The sequence below is a fragment of the Protopterus annectens genome, chromosome 11.part0 (assembly GCF_019279795.1).
Source record: "Protopterus annectens isolate FY-2018-M chromosome 11.part0, PAN1.0, whole genome shotgun sequence".
Classification (NCBI taxonomy): Eukaryota; Metazoa; Chordata; order Ceratodontiformes; family Protopteridae; genus Protopterus; species Protopterus annectens.
In genome coordinates, this window is record NC_056745.1 from 286,437,949 (window position 1) to 286,453,736 (window position 15,788).

At 38.9% G+C, this 15,788-nt stretch overlaps 1 pseudogene; it reads left to right on the forward strand.

The window, feature by feature from the left end:
- Positions 1-4,170: 4,170 nt before the first annotated feature.
- LOC122814934 overlaps positions 4,171-15,788 on the forward strand; it is a 49,765-nt pseudogene continuing 38,147 nt past the window's right edge.

The following is a 15,788-nucleotide window of genomic DNA, read 5'->3' on the forward strand; positions in this document are numbered from 1 at the left end:
AAGACGGAGTAACCTTGGAGTACAGTCATTGCACCTCCAAGTTAGCAGGAGCCAGTTAATGTGGTCTGAGCACCTGAGGAGGATATGCTCCTTAAGTGTCTGTTGTGGAAGGTGTGATATACACAGGACACTCCGGACACACTGGAGGTATTATATTCCTCAGCTTCATTGGGATATTCCTGGTGATCACACAGGAGTAACTGGATACATACCTTTCAACCTATGAGCACAAATAATCTGGACAAAGCCAAAAATAACCATGGGACAAAGTCCAAAAATAGGGAGAAATTTTAAATATTGCTCTTATAAACTTTGAAAGTTGCTAGAATAACAGGTTTTGTGTTATCATTCATTGTTTGCAGGATATAAAGTCTGGAACTGAAATGTCTACCTTTATTTGGTGACTTCAATCCTGAGTGATTTGTCAAAAAGCCACAAATTTTATGAGGACCAGACCAAAAATATGATGCAAAAATCTGGACATTCTGCAAAAATTTGGACAGTTGAGGGGCATGACTAGATAGTGCTGTTGAGTGTGGGGAAGTCTGGTCTGCTCTGTTCACTTTGCTACCATTCGATGCTCACCAAGACAAGTGGTTTAAATATGTAAAAAAGGTCAATTAATGTTTTATATTAATGCTCATTTGAAAACAGACAAAGAAAGAGGCCAGACCTTTTCTTACCCTTGCCTTAAGCTTATCCATGTCTCCAGACAAACTGTTCACTGTTCAAAGCATGGTATCATGAATGCCATAGTAGCCATCATACAGTTTGTTGAGGCATCTTTATATTTATCAGCAAACAATTGTTCCAGTAAAAATACATTTGTCATTTGCTGATTCCTTAGTAATTTGTGTAAGTTATTGTTTATACAGAAGTACTTTAGTGATTAATACTTTCTGCCATTACATGAGTAATTTCTTTCAGCTAACCTCTATTATGATAACTTCCATATGGAGTATGGAGTATGTGTTGTTGCACTGAATAACTTGTATTACAGTTGTCCAGATTTTACATCCTGGGGGGACTGCTTCTGTTTAGTTGCTCACTCCATGTAGGAAGCAATCTGTTGTCATGTGAACTCTTTTTTAATTTCTCAAAGACTTTTGGGTTTCTGATATCCTCATGGGAATGGACCCTACTCCTAAGTCAAATTATGATTAAAGTTCATGAAATTAGTATTGTTTCAATCTTTAATGTTAACCAAATGTGCTCTTTGCAGCACCTGCAATGTTCCCAGAACTGACTCCTCCTGCAACTCATACGGAGTGATATGTATCGCTAACATATCTAAATATGACTGCAAATGATTTTTTATGAGACTCATTACTCCTCCTACTATTGGAACAGTCTGGGTATCCTTCTTCCACATTGTCCTTGTTTCTGCCTGAAAATCCTGGTATTTTATGACTTTTGTGACTCTCTATATGTAAAACACTGTAATCACTTTCTTCTTTTCCTGGACTACTATACCTGGTTTTCTTGCATATTTTTTTGAACTGTTGGTAATGGGTGATCCTATGTGATATAAACCATCATTTTCTATAAAAGTTTGTGGGTCATGTTTTCAATGCTTCTCAGCTACTTCAATATTATAATGTTTGCACAATTCCCAATGCAACAGTCTTGCCACATTATTAAGCCTTTCAGTATACAGTCCTTCTTCCATTAGTATATCACACCCAGCAACAAGATGTGCAACTGTTTCCAATTCTGTTTTACAAAACCTACATTTATCTGTTTCTCCAACATGTTCAATGGACTTTGTAAACCAGCATGCATTTAGTCCACTATCTTGGGCAGCCAATATTAACCTTTCGTCTTTTGATTTAAATTCATCTCTTATTAACCATTCCTGCATTAAATCCTACTTGACATTTGGTTGTTCCAGGAGTTTTCTGTACTTGCAACTGTATTTATGCAGTTCACACATTTCTTGCCTTCTCATCTGATCCTTCACCTTATATTTTTTCTTTTGCTTTTGGCACATTCATTTGCTGCCTGACTTTTATCTCCTCGTTTGATTTCCATTTCACTTGACACCGGTATGCTTCTGCTAAACTAAGCGTGGAAGTAATCTTAGATTTGTTCTCCTCGTGTGAATGGTGTGGTATTTTTAATGTACTCAGAAACTGCTGTGGCTTAGAGGAAGTATGATAAGGCTTTTATTTTCAGTTTCTTATCTCTGTTTGGCATAAGATTAATAAAGTAAATGAAGTATAGGGGTGAAAAAATCCCCTTCATGAGGGGCAGGGGTGCTTCTTCCCTGAATTAAAAAAAAAAACTTTTTTTATTTTCATTTTTGATGTATTTGCTATTAAACTATCTCAGCTTGAGTGATTATGTTACAAACACGTGTGTATTTGAACTGTTGGTTTCAAGCTTTTCCTCTCCCAAGGGGTTGTGTCACTGGTTTGGTAGTGTTAACCAGTAATACTTCATCCCTTCCATGTGTACTGCTAGTTTTCCATACAGAAGATACAATCCTAGAATTCTTTTAAGCAATGAAAGTAACTTCACATCAATATATTACAAAGTGCATTAACTGCAGTCTTACCAGATGTGTCTTACTTTCACATCTGCGCAGAACCTAGCAGAATGCTGTATTACCTTAAATACTACTATTAGAATAATGACTGTATATATATAATGTCAATGGGCTGAAAGATTAGCCATATAGGCATTTTTCCTTTATCTCCAGTTTTCACAAAATGTACCATTAACAGCCTTATTGACTATGTTTGAAAAGGCACATGTTTGTAAGTCCTCCCTGATATTTAAAAGGCCAACAGTGATTACATCATCCCACTGTTGAGCAATTATGAATATCTCTGAGTGGTCATCATTCCCATTACTGCAGTAGCCTTTAGGTTACATGGGTTGCTTCCCTGCCTAGGAAACAACAACCGACTAGCTTCATTAAGCTCTGACTCCCCCCTCATTGCATACCTTTACTCTAACTTTTGATTGGCTAGCCCCAGGTATGGAAATCAGCAGTCAGAGTGAAGATTTCTTCAGTACTTTCTTGTTGCCTCAAGGAGAAGCATCGCTGGGGCTTCATAGGAGCAGCAGTTGGCTAAGAGCGTTGTTTCTGACAGATAAGTCCCTGCTGGGGAACCCCTCCACAAAGAAAGTGATGCCCTTTTTAGAAAAAGTTATTTATTTTTAATTTAATTAAAAAATTGGCAGTCGTCCTTTAAGAAACCCATTATTTTTTATCAGTATCAGAAGTTTCCTGTCACAGACAGCAAATTATAGCTAAGTGTGTTATTTAGCTAATTATGGGCTAATTCTGTCTGTCTGTCTGTCTCTCCCTCTCTCTATATATATATATATATGTGTGTGTGTGTGTGTGTGTATACATATATATATATATATATATATATATATATATATATATATATATATAAAACTTAAATTTGCAACTCAAAGATTAATTTTAGGGCAGCAGAGATGTTTGTGTACACTGTAGTGCTTATGTTCACTTTGTGAAGCCTACCTGCTATTTTTATTTTTCTGTCCAGCGTTTGTAACTTGGAAAAGGTGTGCTAACAGGGAAATTGTGTGCCGGTTGTGCTTTTATTTTGTGAAGGGGCTGAGGCAAGAAGTGTGAATGTAAGTGTGCTGCTTGTGTATATGACTTACTCCAGAAATGCTTACTGCTTTTGGTTTCCCTTCTTCGGCTACAGGACGGATACTTATGCCAGTCCTACTGACTCCACTCTCACTGTTCCTAGAAAGAAAAAAAACATTTACCAAAGAGCGCTTACCATTGCCATAGGCACAGTCTATGCCTCAGCCAATAGTGGGTGAACCTGCAGTAGCCATGGTTGTTCCTCAGACCACTCACTTAATTTTCTGGCTTCGTCTGGTGTAATTCTTTTGGCCACCATGAACCGGAGGTTAACCATGTACTCTTTGGCTGCTTCAGTGTCTAATACAGCCATGGGAGAACCATCTTCCCTAGGATTGGGAGACACTCTGGGAGATTCTTCACAGGGTAACTGAGGCAAGAGAACATTAGGCTGGCCATATGTCCCTCCTTCGAGTCAGTCTTCATCTACAGGAACTCCCATAAAGAAAAAAAAAGATTAAATATTGTTATCGCAAGAGGAAATTACAAAAAAGAAAGATAATTTCCTTACCTTAGCAAAGTATGCATTGCTGGCTATGAGTCCTGGTGTCCAGAAGTCATTATACATGATCATTCTCTATAAAGAAATTCCTGAGGAAACAGGGTCTGATGATTCTGACTTTGACAGAGATGGGACTTCTTCTTTTGCAATTTGCCAAGCCCAACTTTCTGATTGTGAAGAAAAGTCTAATTCTTTTCCTCATGCAGGGGAATTTTCTTTTAATCAGTCCATAGCTAGGATGAATGGTGTATGTTTATATGAACAGATATATGTTCCCCCTGAACTGAGGAGATATTATGAGATGTTACAAATGGATATTCATCATTCCTCATCCATACCTCCTATGCTGCCAGCCTTGGAAGATGTGTTGAATGCTGCCTGCAATCATCCTGATACTCAGCCATTAGCTCCTAAAAAAAAGCAGATGCGATGTATAAAGTACCTCCAACTAATAAACTTGTTTTCTCTCAAAGGATCAGACCCAGATACCATATCCTTTGTATCTCCTGCTGGGAATACAATGGTACTGAGTACCAGTCCTTCACCTAGTGATAAGGAAGGCAGGTTTTGAGCCAAGTAAGAGAATGTTTTCCTCTTCCACTCTGCCTTTCAGTATTCTTAATGCTCAGGAAAATATGTAGAAGGTTATGCTTTGTTGTGTGGATAGTTTGAGGGAGTTTGCAACTTCACTTCCTACTGAAGAAAGATCTTTTTGAATCAAATGTTTTCTAGCTTGTCCCAGGTATTCAAACATTCTTTAGAACATGTGCATAATTTTGCAGATATTGTGTTTCGGGCCACTACTACTGCTACAGTGTTGAGAAGATATGCTTGGCTATGTAACCAAAAGTTAGCCGATGAGTTAAAGTCTGAAATCTTAGATTTTGCCTCAGATAAGGAAGGATTGTTTGGCTCATCTGCTACCTAAGTTCTCAAAAGTATGATGAAAGTGGAAAATTGATTCAGGGAGTTTCTAAGATTTTTATGTTCCCTAATACAAATCAAATAGCTCACCCTATTTCACAAAAAGCCAAGTAAGCAAAACTCTTTTTCCAGCAAACAAAGTGCTAAGCAAAGATGGCCAGATAGAAATAAAAACAAGAACCACTGGTCATTTCAGGAAAAAATGACAGACTGACAGTGCGGAATGACTATGCCATCATTCTTTCCCCTATTCCCTTTCTCTCGCCAGTATCGGTACAAGTCTGGTCCACAAACTGGTCCTCAACATCCTCCTTTGGCAAAATGTTGTCTCAGACTCTAGGGTGTTAAAAGTGATGCTGAAGGGTTACAAATGGTAATGGATACAAAAAACTAGTCTAATGGGAATTCCTCTCTACTTTCTGTTTCTGGCTGACATTATCAGCTCGTTGCTTTACCCTTTGGATTATCAGCATCTCCAAGGGTGTTCACGAAAAAGCTAGCTCTAGTCGTATTTAATTGCAGATGAAATGGCATTTACATTTTTCCTTATTTAGATTACTTACTTATCTTTGCAGAGTCTTTATTCAGATGTCAAGAGTTATTAACATGGGTTATGTCCCTTCTGACCAGTCTGGGCATTCAGATAAGTACTGCAAAATCTGCCTTGACTCTGTCTCAGACAATTCTGTTTCTCAGTTGCGTTCTAGATGCTTCTCTTCAAAAGGCATTTTTGACACAAGAGGGGGTTCATTTTTATCTGGAATCTTTCCTGAGCTTCGCCAATCAGTTTTAGACTTTTTCCAGGAAATTTTGTTCAGGATCCTGGGATTCAAGGTCTCCATGATTTGCATATTTCTTCCAGCCAGGTTGCACATGAGAAAGATTTAATGCTTTCTAAAAAAAACACATGGACCTATCATTTGCATCCTCTGAAATATCAAATTCCAGTTTTGGGCTTTCTAAAAATGGAACTACATTGGTAGAGACAACAAATTCAGATGAACCTAGGTCTCCCTATCTCTTCTCAGACCCCAAACCAATCTCAAACCACAGGTGCCTCAGATTTTACTTGGGGAGCAGTTTACATGGGGTAAAGGTGCAAAAGCATGTGGAGTCATTCAGACAGACCAAAACACATCAATATAAAAGAGATGTTGGCTATGATCCATACCTTAAATATCACTCAGTCACCTATGATCACCAGGACCTCTACAAGTGATTACAGACAATGTGACAGTCATGTGTATATAATCAAGCAGGGAGATACAAAGATGTAACCCCTATATAGGCTGCCCTTGATATCTTGGGAGTTTGCTCTTCAGCATTCCTTTACCCTCCAAACATCTCACATTCTGTCAGAGCAAAACATAGTGCCAGTTAAGCTGAACAGGACCAGGACAAACTGAATGAGGGGGGTCTTCCAGGAACTGATCTAGTTGTAGGGAACATCATAAATAGATATGCTTGCCTCCCTTCAAAACAGACAACTAAAAAAATTTGAACCGTGACTTCTTGCAATGAAGCCATGAAAACAGGCGCACTTTCATTCTGTTGGAAAGGAAAATGTTCCTTTATATTTTTCTACACTTTCCACGGATATCCAGGACAATTCTGAAAATTCAGAAGGATTCCTCAAATTCATTGTAGTGACTTTTTTTGGCCCAGACAACTTTGGTTCTCCCTTTTTATGGAATTAGTCAAAGGCAATTACAACAAACTTCCTCACAGACTAAATATACTCACACAAGACGGGGGGGGGGGGGTTGATACATCCCAGTCTCAATCAACTTCAGCTGAATGCTTGGATGACTCAGTTCTAATACCTTTTAGGTACTTATTTCATGTAGATGTTCAGCAGGTGCAAAAGGAGATAAGAAAGCCCGCTACTAGAAAACCATATATTGGTAAGTGGAAGCAGTTTTCAGTTGGTGCCTAACCAATAATCAGGGGCCCATCTGGGAATTTGCACCACTTGTGCTCAAACATTTGTGAGTTACTTCCTTCTGGACTCTTATTCTTCTATAAAAGCTAATCTTGCAGTCATTTCAGCATGTCTGCCCACATATCCTCCTCTTTCTTCTCTGTTTGTGCTAAAACAATTTCTGAATAGAGTTTTACAATAGAGATCTCCATGTAAACAGATTGCCCCTCCTTGGGATCTCAATTCTGTTCTGAAGAAATTGACTGCTGCCATTTGAAACTACCCATCAATCCAATTTAAGGTTCTTGATTTGGAAAACTGTGCTCATTATTACTCTGACATCTGCAAGAAGTGTATCCAAATTGCAAGCTCTCATAGTAGGTGAACCTTACCTTATTTTCCACTTAGATAGGGTCATGTTATGCACAGATTTCTCAGTTATGCCCAAAGTGGTTTCAGTTTACTTTGAATCAAGGCCTCAGTCTCTCAGAACTCCATACAAGAAGGCCTGGAAGACTGATGCCTTTTCTTTTCTTTGGTCAGGAAATTGCTGTATAACTTTCTACTAATATCCATGGTACTTCTAAAAATTCTGAACAAATCCATCAAGATCATTGTGGTGACTCCCTTCTGGCCCAGGCAATCATGGTTCTCCCTTCTTTTGGAACTATCCAGGGGCAACTACCAAAAGCTTCCTCAAATGATGGATCTACTTACACAAGAACAGGGGTGTTTAATACTCCCTGACATCAGAGATCTTCAGTTGACTGCCTGGATGATATGGTATTAATTCCTTTTAGGCACCTGTTTACAGAGGATGAGTAGCAGGTACTAATGGAGGCAAGAAAGCCTGCTACTAGAAAATCATATATTAGCAAATGGAAAAGGTTTTCTAGTTGGTGCCAACAGCATAACCAGCACCCATTCAAGGCTAGTTGTTCTTTGGTTTTACAATATTTGTGTGAGTTACTATCCTATGGCTTTACTTATTCCTCTATCAAGGTTCATGTATTGGCCATTTCAACATGTCTACCCTTAGATTTTCCTCTTTTAAGGCAGTCACATGTGAAAATGTTCTTGAAAGGGGTTTTGCATAAGAGGCCCCAAAGTAAACCAGTGGACCCTCCTTGGGATCTTAATTTCTGTGTTAAAGAAACTGACACATGCTTCATTTGATCCGGCTAATCTGGCTGACATGAGGTTCTTAACATGGAAAATAGTTTTACTGATTACTTTGATCTCTGCAAGAAAGGTATCTGCGTTGCAAGCTCTTATGGTGAGTCAACCCTACCTCATTTTCCACAAGGACAGAGTTTCTTTGAGAACTAATCCTTTTTTATGCCTAAAGTGGGATCTGAGTTTACTTTAAGGTAAATTATCCATCTCCTCATTTTCTTTCCTGGACCTAAACATTAGGAAGAAATGATGCTATTCAGATCAATTGTTCATTTCTTGTGACAGTAAGAAGAAGGGACAACCTGTGTCAAATAGACTATTTCCAAATGGTTGTCTAAAGCTATTACATTTTTTTTATACTCACCAATCTATTCTAAGCAGGGTCTAGGCCCACTCTACAAGGACCTTGGCTTTTTCTATGGCTTTTTGGAAAGGGATGGATTCTAGAGGTATTCTAGAAGCTACTTCTTAGTCCTCTGTAAATACTTTTAAAAAGCACTACAAGCTTGATTCCTTTTCTAAATCTTGATCATACTTTGCTAGGACCATTCTCCAGGGGCTCCTGGACCCTTCTTCTTCTACCTCCAAAGTATAGTTAGCTATGGTAATCTGCCCATATAGCTAAGGCTACAGCAGCAGTGATTAATATGAATAACATTGTACAGTTGTGTAAGTTGAACTTACCATAACAATAGGTTTTCAAATGATCTCTGCTGCAGTAGCTGCTTCCTTCCTCCATTCCCCTTTTTTTATGTGTTTTTTATACAAGGGTATGGACATTTATTTTTTGTTATTCCTAGCCTTGTCCTTTTGGGGCTCAGCCTCGCACTGTCTGCTGTTAGGAAAGCTCTGAAGGGCTTTGTGCCCAAACTCGTCTTTTAGTCAGCTCAACTCAAGCTGCTTGACAGTTTGTATACATGGAAGGTGCCCTGAAGCTTTGGAAGCTGGCCAGCTGTTATATTTTTGGCAGGATATAACCCATATTGCTAAGGCTACTGCAGCAATGATCATCTGAATACTTACTGATATGGTAAGTTCAACTTACACATCTGTACTTTATGGGTAAGTGCAACTTAAACAACTGTACTTTGCATGGCGTAATACATTTCCTGTGTATGCTAATTAAGTCTCAGAGTTTGCAGATTGTTAGAGTTGCAAATGTTTCTCAACTTGTGCCAACCTATTTTTTTAAGACTTGGGGTTTATTATATATAATAAGTAAGATGTGCGGGAATGACGTTCTATGACACACACTGTATTATAAATTAAAGACTGGTAATATTTTATTTATTTATTTATTGCTTTTGTTGACTAGGGTAGTCTAACTGGGCTATGGTAGCCCCTTTTCAGCAGAGGCTTGGGGAGAAACTCTCCAGCTACAAAATAAGTAATTTTAAGCAACAGTGAGAAATGTAAAGCTTAAAAGTTACGGTATGGACATACAATAACTGAAAGGCAGCTATACAAGAGAAAAGCTGCAATCAGCAAAATATAGATTCAATACATATTAATGCAGACAAATTGGCATATACAATGAGGTTTAAGATGCCAAATTACAATTTTGCATTTATGAGTAGGAGAAATAAAAGAGAGAGAGGATGTGTGGGAGATAAAAGTAGAAAACATTGAGGAGGTCTTAAGTGTAGGTGAGGAAAGGTGAGTAGTATGTACATATTTGTTAGGTGGTATAAAAGACATTTGTAGTGAAACTGAGGTAAATGTAGAACTTAATAAGTATAAGGTGAGTTTTTGCTGGAGGGACAATATGTCAGGGGGTAAGTAGCAGTAAGAACAAAGGAATAGAAGAATGTAGGAAATTTACATTGAGAATTTGGTTTGTTGAGGTATGCAGGGGTAATGTAGGTGCATAAGGGACAAAGTTGTCTAGCAGTTGCTAAATATCTGACAAGTCTAGAAGTATAGCGCAGAGGTCTACAGTTATAATATAGTAACAGGCTTTATTTCTTACTCATAGGTTTGAGTTCCACAGTCTCCATCTGTATCTGTCTAACTCTGTTTCTGCTGAAAAGCAGCACTTCATGAATTGTCCTCCTATTTATTCTCTTGACTGCATATAACTTCTAGACATTCTACTGAATAGTGTTGTTTGTTATTTAGCATCTGCTGCCCAGTGTAATGTGTCTTGATTATACGTAATCTGTTATTGCACCACTATTTATGTTCTTTTGAAAAGGCTTATTGATTGCATTGCTTTTTAACTGCATCTCAATGTCTTTTGTGATACTGTTGCACAAATGTCTCCCATACATATTTTTTTCCTGCTAATCGGTACTTTACCTAGGCCTCATGTGCATGCTACCCACTCACCTGTAACAGCCCTATGCCCCAACCTACACACCCCATGCACTCCCATACTCACAAATTCCTGCCAGCATTCACTCTCTAGGTTTAATAGTGCCTCAATCTCTCTCTCTCCTTTTTTTATAGGTTTGGACAGATTCCCTTCACAAGTTCAACTGGCTTACCCCGTTGGAAACTAACAGTACCCAGGACTCAATATTGAAGACTGCCTCCCTCTATTTGTTCTGGATATAATACCTGAGAGTATGTTCTATTAATGCTTCTCTTTCTGTACCTTACAAACACTGTTTTTGTATTCCATGTTTTATTGCCATGCTAGCTGTTTCCTGCACATCAACAGGTCACTCCCCAGTTCTCCATCTTCTATCTGTTCTGCTGTTCTCCCCCCTGCCTTTAACAAGACATTGTTGCTCTTAGAGCCCTTATTTTTCTATGCTCCTAATCTCTACCTACCTCTCTCCTTAGCCTGCCATTTATGCACTACTTTATCCTGCTGACCTCTGCTACTGTTTCTAATTCCTGTGGCTATTTTCCTTTTCCCTGCAATTTATCCTGTTCCAGTCTCTCTCCCCTGTGCCTGCTTTCTATTCTACTCTTCCAGATGCCCCTGTCTCCTCTTAAACTTCACCTGCAAGCTCTCCTGATAGTTTTTCTTGGGTTCTGCAGCTCCTGCTGGTGTGCCCCGCTCCGTTTGCTCCACTCACTTCACTCCCCTACCATACCCCCATTTCCACCCACCCATAACAATTACATTTATAATAACATGTCCCTCCTCTTCCTGTCCATATCAGCCATCCACAGTCCACTTCCTGTCTGCCTCTAATCCCTCCCCTTCCTCACATTATCTAACCAGTAGCAACTCTCCTTCCTGCTCACACTTCCCACCTCTTACACCATCACTACTTATTTTACTTCCTCCACACTCAACCAGTTTGTAAATCATAATCCCTCTTATACTCATAACCTAACTTAACATGCTTCTTCTATTCCTCTCTTTCCCAATCCTAACTCTACTTGCAAATCTAACCTGCTATCATGTAGACCTTTCCCAACCTTTTCTAATCTCTCCTACCACATCTACCACCAAACCTTTCTCTCCTTCCCACCCCATCTTAATCGACCCATCTCTCTTCAACTTCACCTTTCACTGCTATCACAAACTCATTATACTTGACATCTACCCCCTCTCCTATAAACACAAGCCTAAGCTCCACCACCAGATTTACTCAGTAACACGCCCTACCACAGTCCCCAGCAACTTACTACTTGCTGGTGACATTCATCCTAATCCAGGCCCACCCTCCCATACCCTTAACCCTACAGGCACAAACAGTCCCTCCACCCCTACATCATCCCACCACCCACTCCCTGCTCAACCTCCCTTAAATCAAACCTCACAGTACAAACACCTTTCTATCTATGCACTAAATATACATAGCCTCACAAACAAAATCACTGAGCTACATGCTTGGATAGCTCAAAACACCCCACATATCCTAGCCCTATCAGAAACCTGGCTAAAACCACACATAACTGACAACGAAATACTGCCACCTGGTTACAGCATCTATCGTTCTGATAGACTCAACAAAAAGGGTGGTGGCATTGTCATTCTCCATTCAAACAGCCTTAACTTTTCCACCATCACCACACCTACTCCTGATTTCCACCCAGCTGAACTCATTATCCTCAACTGCCATCTAAACCCCCATAAGACATTTGTTATTGCCACCATTTATATTCCCCCGGGAAATATTCTAATCCTAGAATCCATCCTCTCTTGGTTCTCGCTCAGCATACCCTATGAAACTATCATCTTGGGTGACGTTAACATAAACTGGTCCAAACTTTCCACTAACTCCCCCCTGACCTGCATCAACATCTATGTATTGCACCAACTGATATCATCCCCTACTTTCCTACACAACACCACCTCTTCCTTTTCAACCATTGACTGGATTCTCACTAACTTTCCCAAGATTTACCACAATCCAACTACCTTACCAAACTCTTTGAGTGACCACCTTCTTACTAGCATACTACACCACTCTTCACAGGCAATCAAACCCCACTTGTACAGAGACTGTCGTAGTTTACATAATTTTAATACTACCCAATTCAATTCTATCCTCTCTACTATCAACTGGTCCATCCTTAAACACCTGCCTCTGAATTATGCTGTTCACAAAATTTAATAGCATATTCTTTGATATTCTCAACTCCCTAGTGCCTATAAGACATATTAGTATCAAATCTAACTTTGCCCCCTGGCTCTCTAAGGAAAATAAATCACTCATGCAAAACTGCGACAATACTTGGAAAACCTGGACTAAGACTAAATAACCTTCCCTTCTTCTCGAATACAAAGAACTTCGGAATCTTGTCAAAAGATACGTCTGTAAGGACAAAAAATCTTATTATAACTCTCCCCAGAATAACTGCAAAACACATCCACAGAAATTCAGGTCCACCTTAAAGAAAATCCTCAATTCAGGGTTCCCCTCAAACCCCTCTCCTTACCCATACAATAGCCCACTAGAAACTGCTACCTTTATCAATAGACACTTCATCAAAACTGTCCAAAAACTTACTCCCTCAAACCACAACTCAAACACCACCTATGTCCCTCCCAAGCCACTAAACAGTAATCTCTTCTCCTTAAAACCAGTCCCAACATCATATATAAAATCACTCCTTCTGAAGCTAAAACCTTGCTCTCCCTCCTCTGACAACCTACCACCCACTTTCCTCAAATTAGCTGCTGAATCCATTGCTTATCCAGTATCTATCTTGATTAATAGAGCTATCCAGGAATCTACAATACCAGATATTTGGAAATCCTTCTTCACTACCCCATTGCATAAAGGCGGAAATTCTAAAGACCCATCAAACTTTTGTCCACCTGCCATCCTCTCTCCTCTCTCCAAACTCATGGAAAAATGTGTACACTCCCAACTCCTTCACTATTTCCCCCAACATAACCTCCTCACACTGTCCCAACATGGCTTCTGCCCTAACCACAGCACCTCTACAGCTCTCCTGTCATTTACACACACAATAGCTGAAGCTCGAGACAAAGACCTCCTTGTATCCAGCCTCTTACTTGACCTCTCAAAAGCTTTTGACACTGTCTCTCACCCTTTACTTCTGACTAAACTTTCTAACCTCAGTCTAGCTCCCTCCACCCTAACCTTCTTATCTAGTTATGTCTGACAGACAGCAATCTATTTGTTGGCTCTCCTCTTGCTCACCCTACCTCTCTATAACTACTGGGGTGCCTCAGGGCTCCATCTTGGGTCCCCTCCTCTTCAACATTGTTATAAATGAACTATATACCTCCTGCAAACAATCAGTACCAGTCCAATATGCTGACAATTCAACACTCATCTGCTCTTCCAACAACATCTCTGACCTTCACATACTCACCCAGGACACCTTTCTATCTGTGGAAAAATGGCTAGCTGAAAATCTACTTATCCTAAACACTAAGAAAACCAAGCTTCTGTTATTCTTCCCCCGGACACTTTCTCACCTAAAGTCTAACTTTCTTATCTTATCCTCCAATAACACCAAAATACAACCTGACTCCTACACAAAACTTCTAGGAGCCATCATTGACGACAAACTTAAATTTAACCTACACATTCTACAAAGTATAAAGAAAACTCACCAAAAGCTAGGTATGCTCTACTGACACCATAGATTCCTGACCTGCGATGCCAGACTGTCCCTATCTCAGGTTCTTCTTCTCCTCTCCCTTCTCTATGCCACCCCTATTCTAACTAATATTCAAACAACTACCCCGGCCAAACTCCAACAAACTTACCACAAAATAGCAAGTTTCATCACAAACCCCCCACACAACTCACATCACTGCCTCTCACTCAACTCACTACAATGGCTAGAACTCACACAACAACTTCTTCTATCTCAATTTCAAATTATCCACTCCATACTGTATAAACCATCAACCTGCCCTGCCCTGTCCTCCTTGGTTTCCACCTATACACCAACTCGCACACTTCATACCTCTAACCCACAACTCCTCAACATTTACCAACCAAAAATAAATCTGCTGGTAGATTACTTTATAAATCCACCCTATCTCAGGCATGGAATAACCTTCCATCCCATTTACGCTCCATAACACACCCTTAACAATTTAAGAATGAACTCAAACTTCACTTTATGAGGACAAAACGTTGTACTTGCCATGACCCTACCTAACCCCATTCCACTCTGTAGTACACACTCCAGTATAATATATATATATATTTTTTTCTTTTGAAATGTCTGAATTTAAGTGAACTTGTAATGCTTTTCCAATTTAATGGATTGTTTTGAAATTGTACACTGTACTTTTTATGCATGTTAAACTATTATGTATACTTATTATGTATGTAATTGGAGCTTTTCTCCTCAGGTCTCCACTGAAAATGGGCTCATGGCCCAGTTGGACCAACTCAGTTAACAAATGTCAATAAATAAAATAAATAAAAATAAAATTTGAGTATAAGATAATCAAAAATGAATAAAGGATCAAATAAAGGCTTTGTTAGTTAACAAAACTGTGTATTAAGTTTTCAAAAAATTCTGTTTAGGGATATAAACTCAGATTCTTTTCAAAGGTAATCTAATTTTAAAGGTAGTAAAACATTTTGAAAGTATAAGTATCTTTATTGAGGTTACTATTTTAATTTCAGATCATTACACAAATTAGGTTTTATTTGGTGTATTTTCTAAAAGTTAAAAACTTTAAACTTTCTAATTTGCCTTTTAAGGGTAACAGAAGTACTCATGCAGGGTTAAATATAAATGTAAATATATATATCTATATATCTATATATATATATATATATATATCTATATATATCTATATATATATATATATATATATATATATATATATATATATATATGATGCCACAGTGGTACGGCGGTAGCGTTGTTACCTCACAGCAAGACGTTCTCCCGTTCGATTCTCGGCGTGGCTTGGGAGTGCCTTCTTTGTGGAGTCTGCATGTCCTCTCCGCGGTTGGGTAGTGTTTGAAAGACATACGTGCATAAATGGACATGCCTTCGTTGAAGGTTGGGCATTGAGCTGGCACCTCGGCGTTTTGTAAAAATCTACTGCCAATCATTAGCGGACCGGAGTTCCGCTGTGGTGACCACTTACCCCGGAAAAGCCGAAAAGACAAATATATATATATATGTATATAGATATATATATATATATATATATATATATATATATATATATATATATAAATATGTGTGTGTGTGTGTGTGCGTGCGTGCGCGCGCGTGTG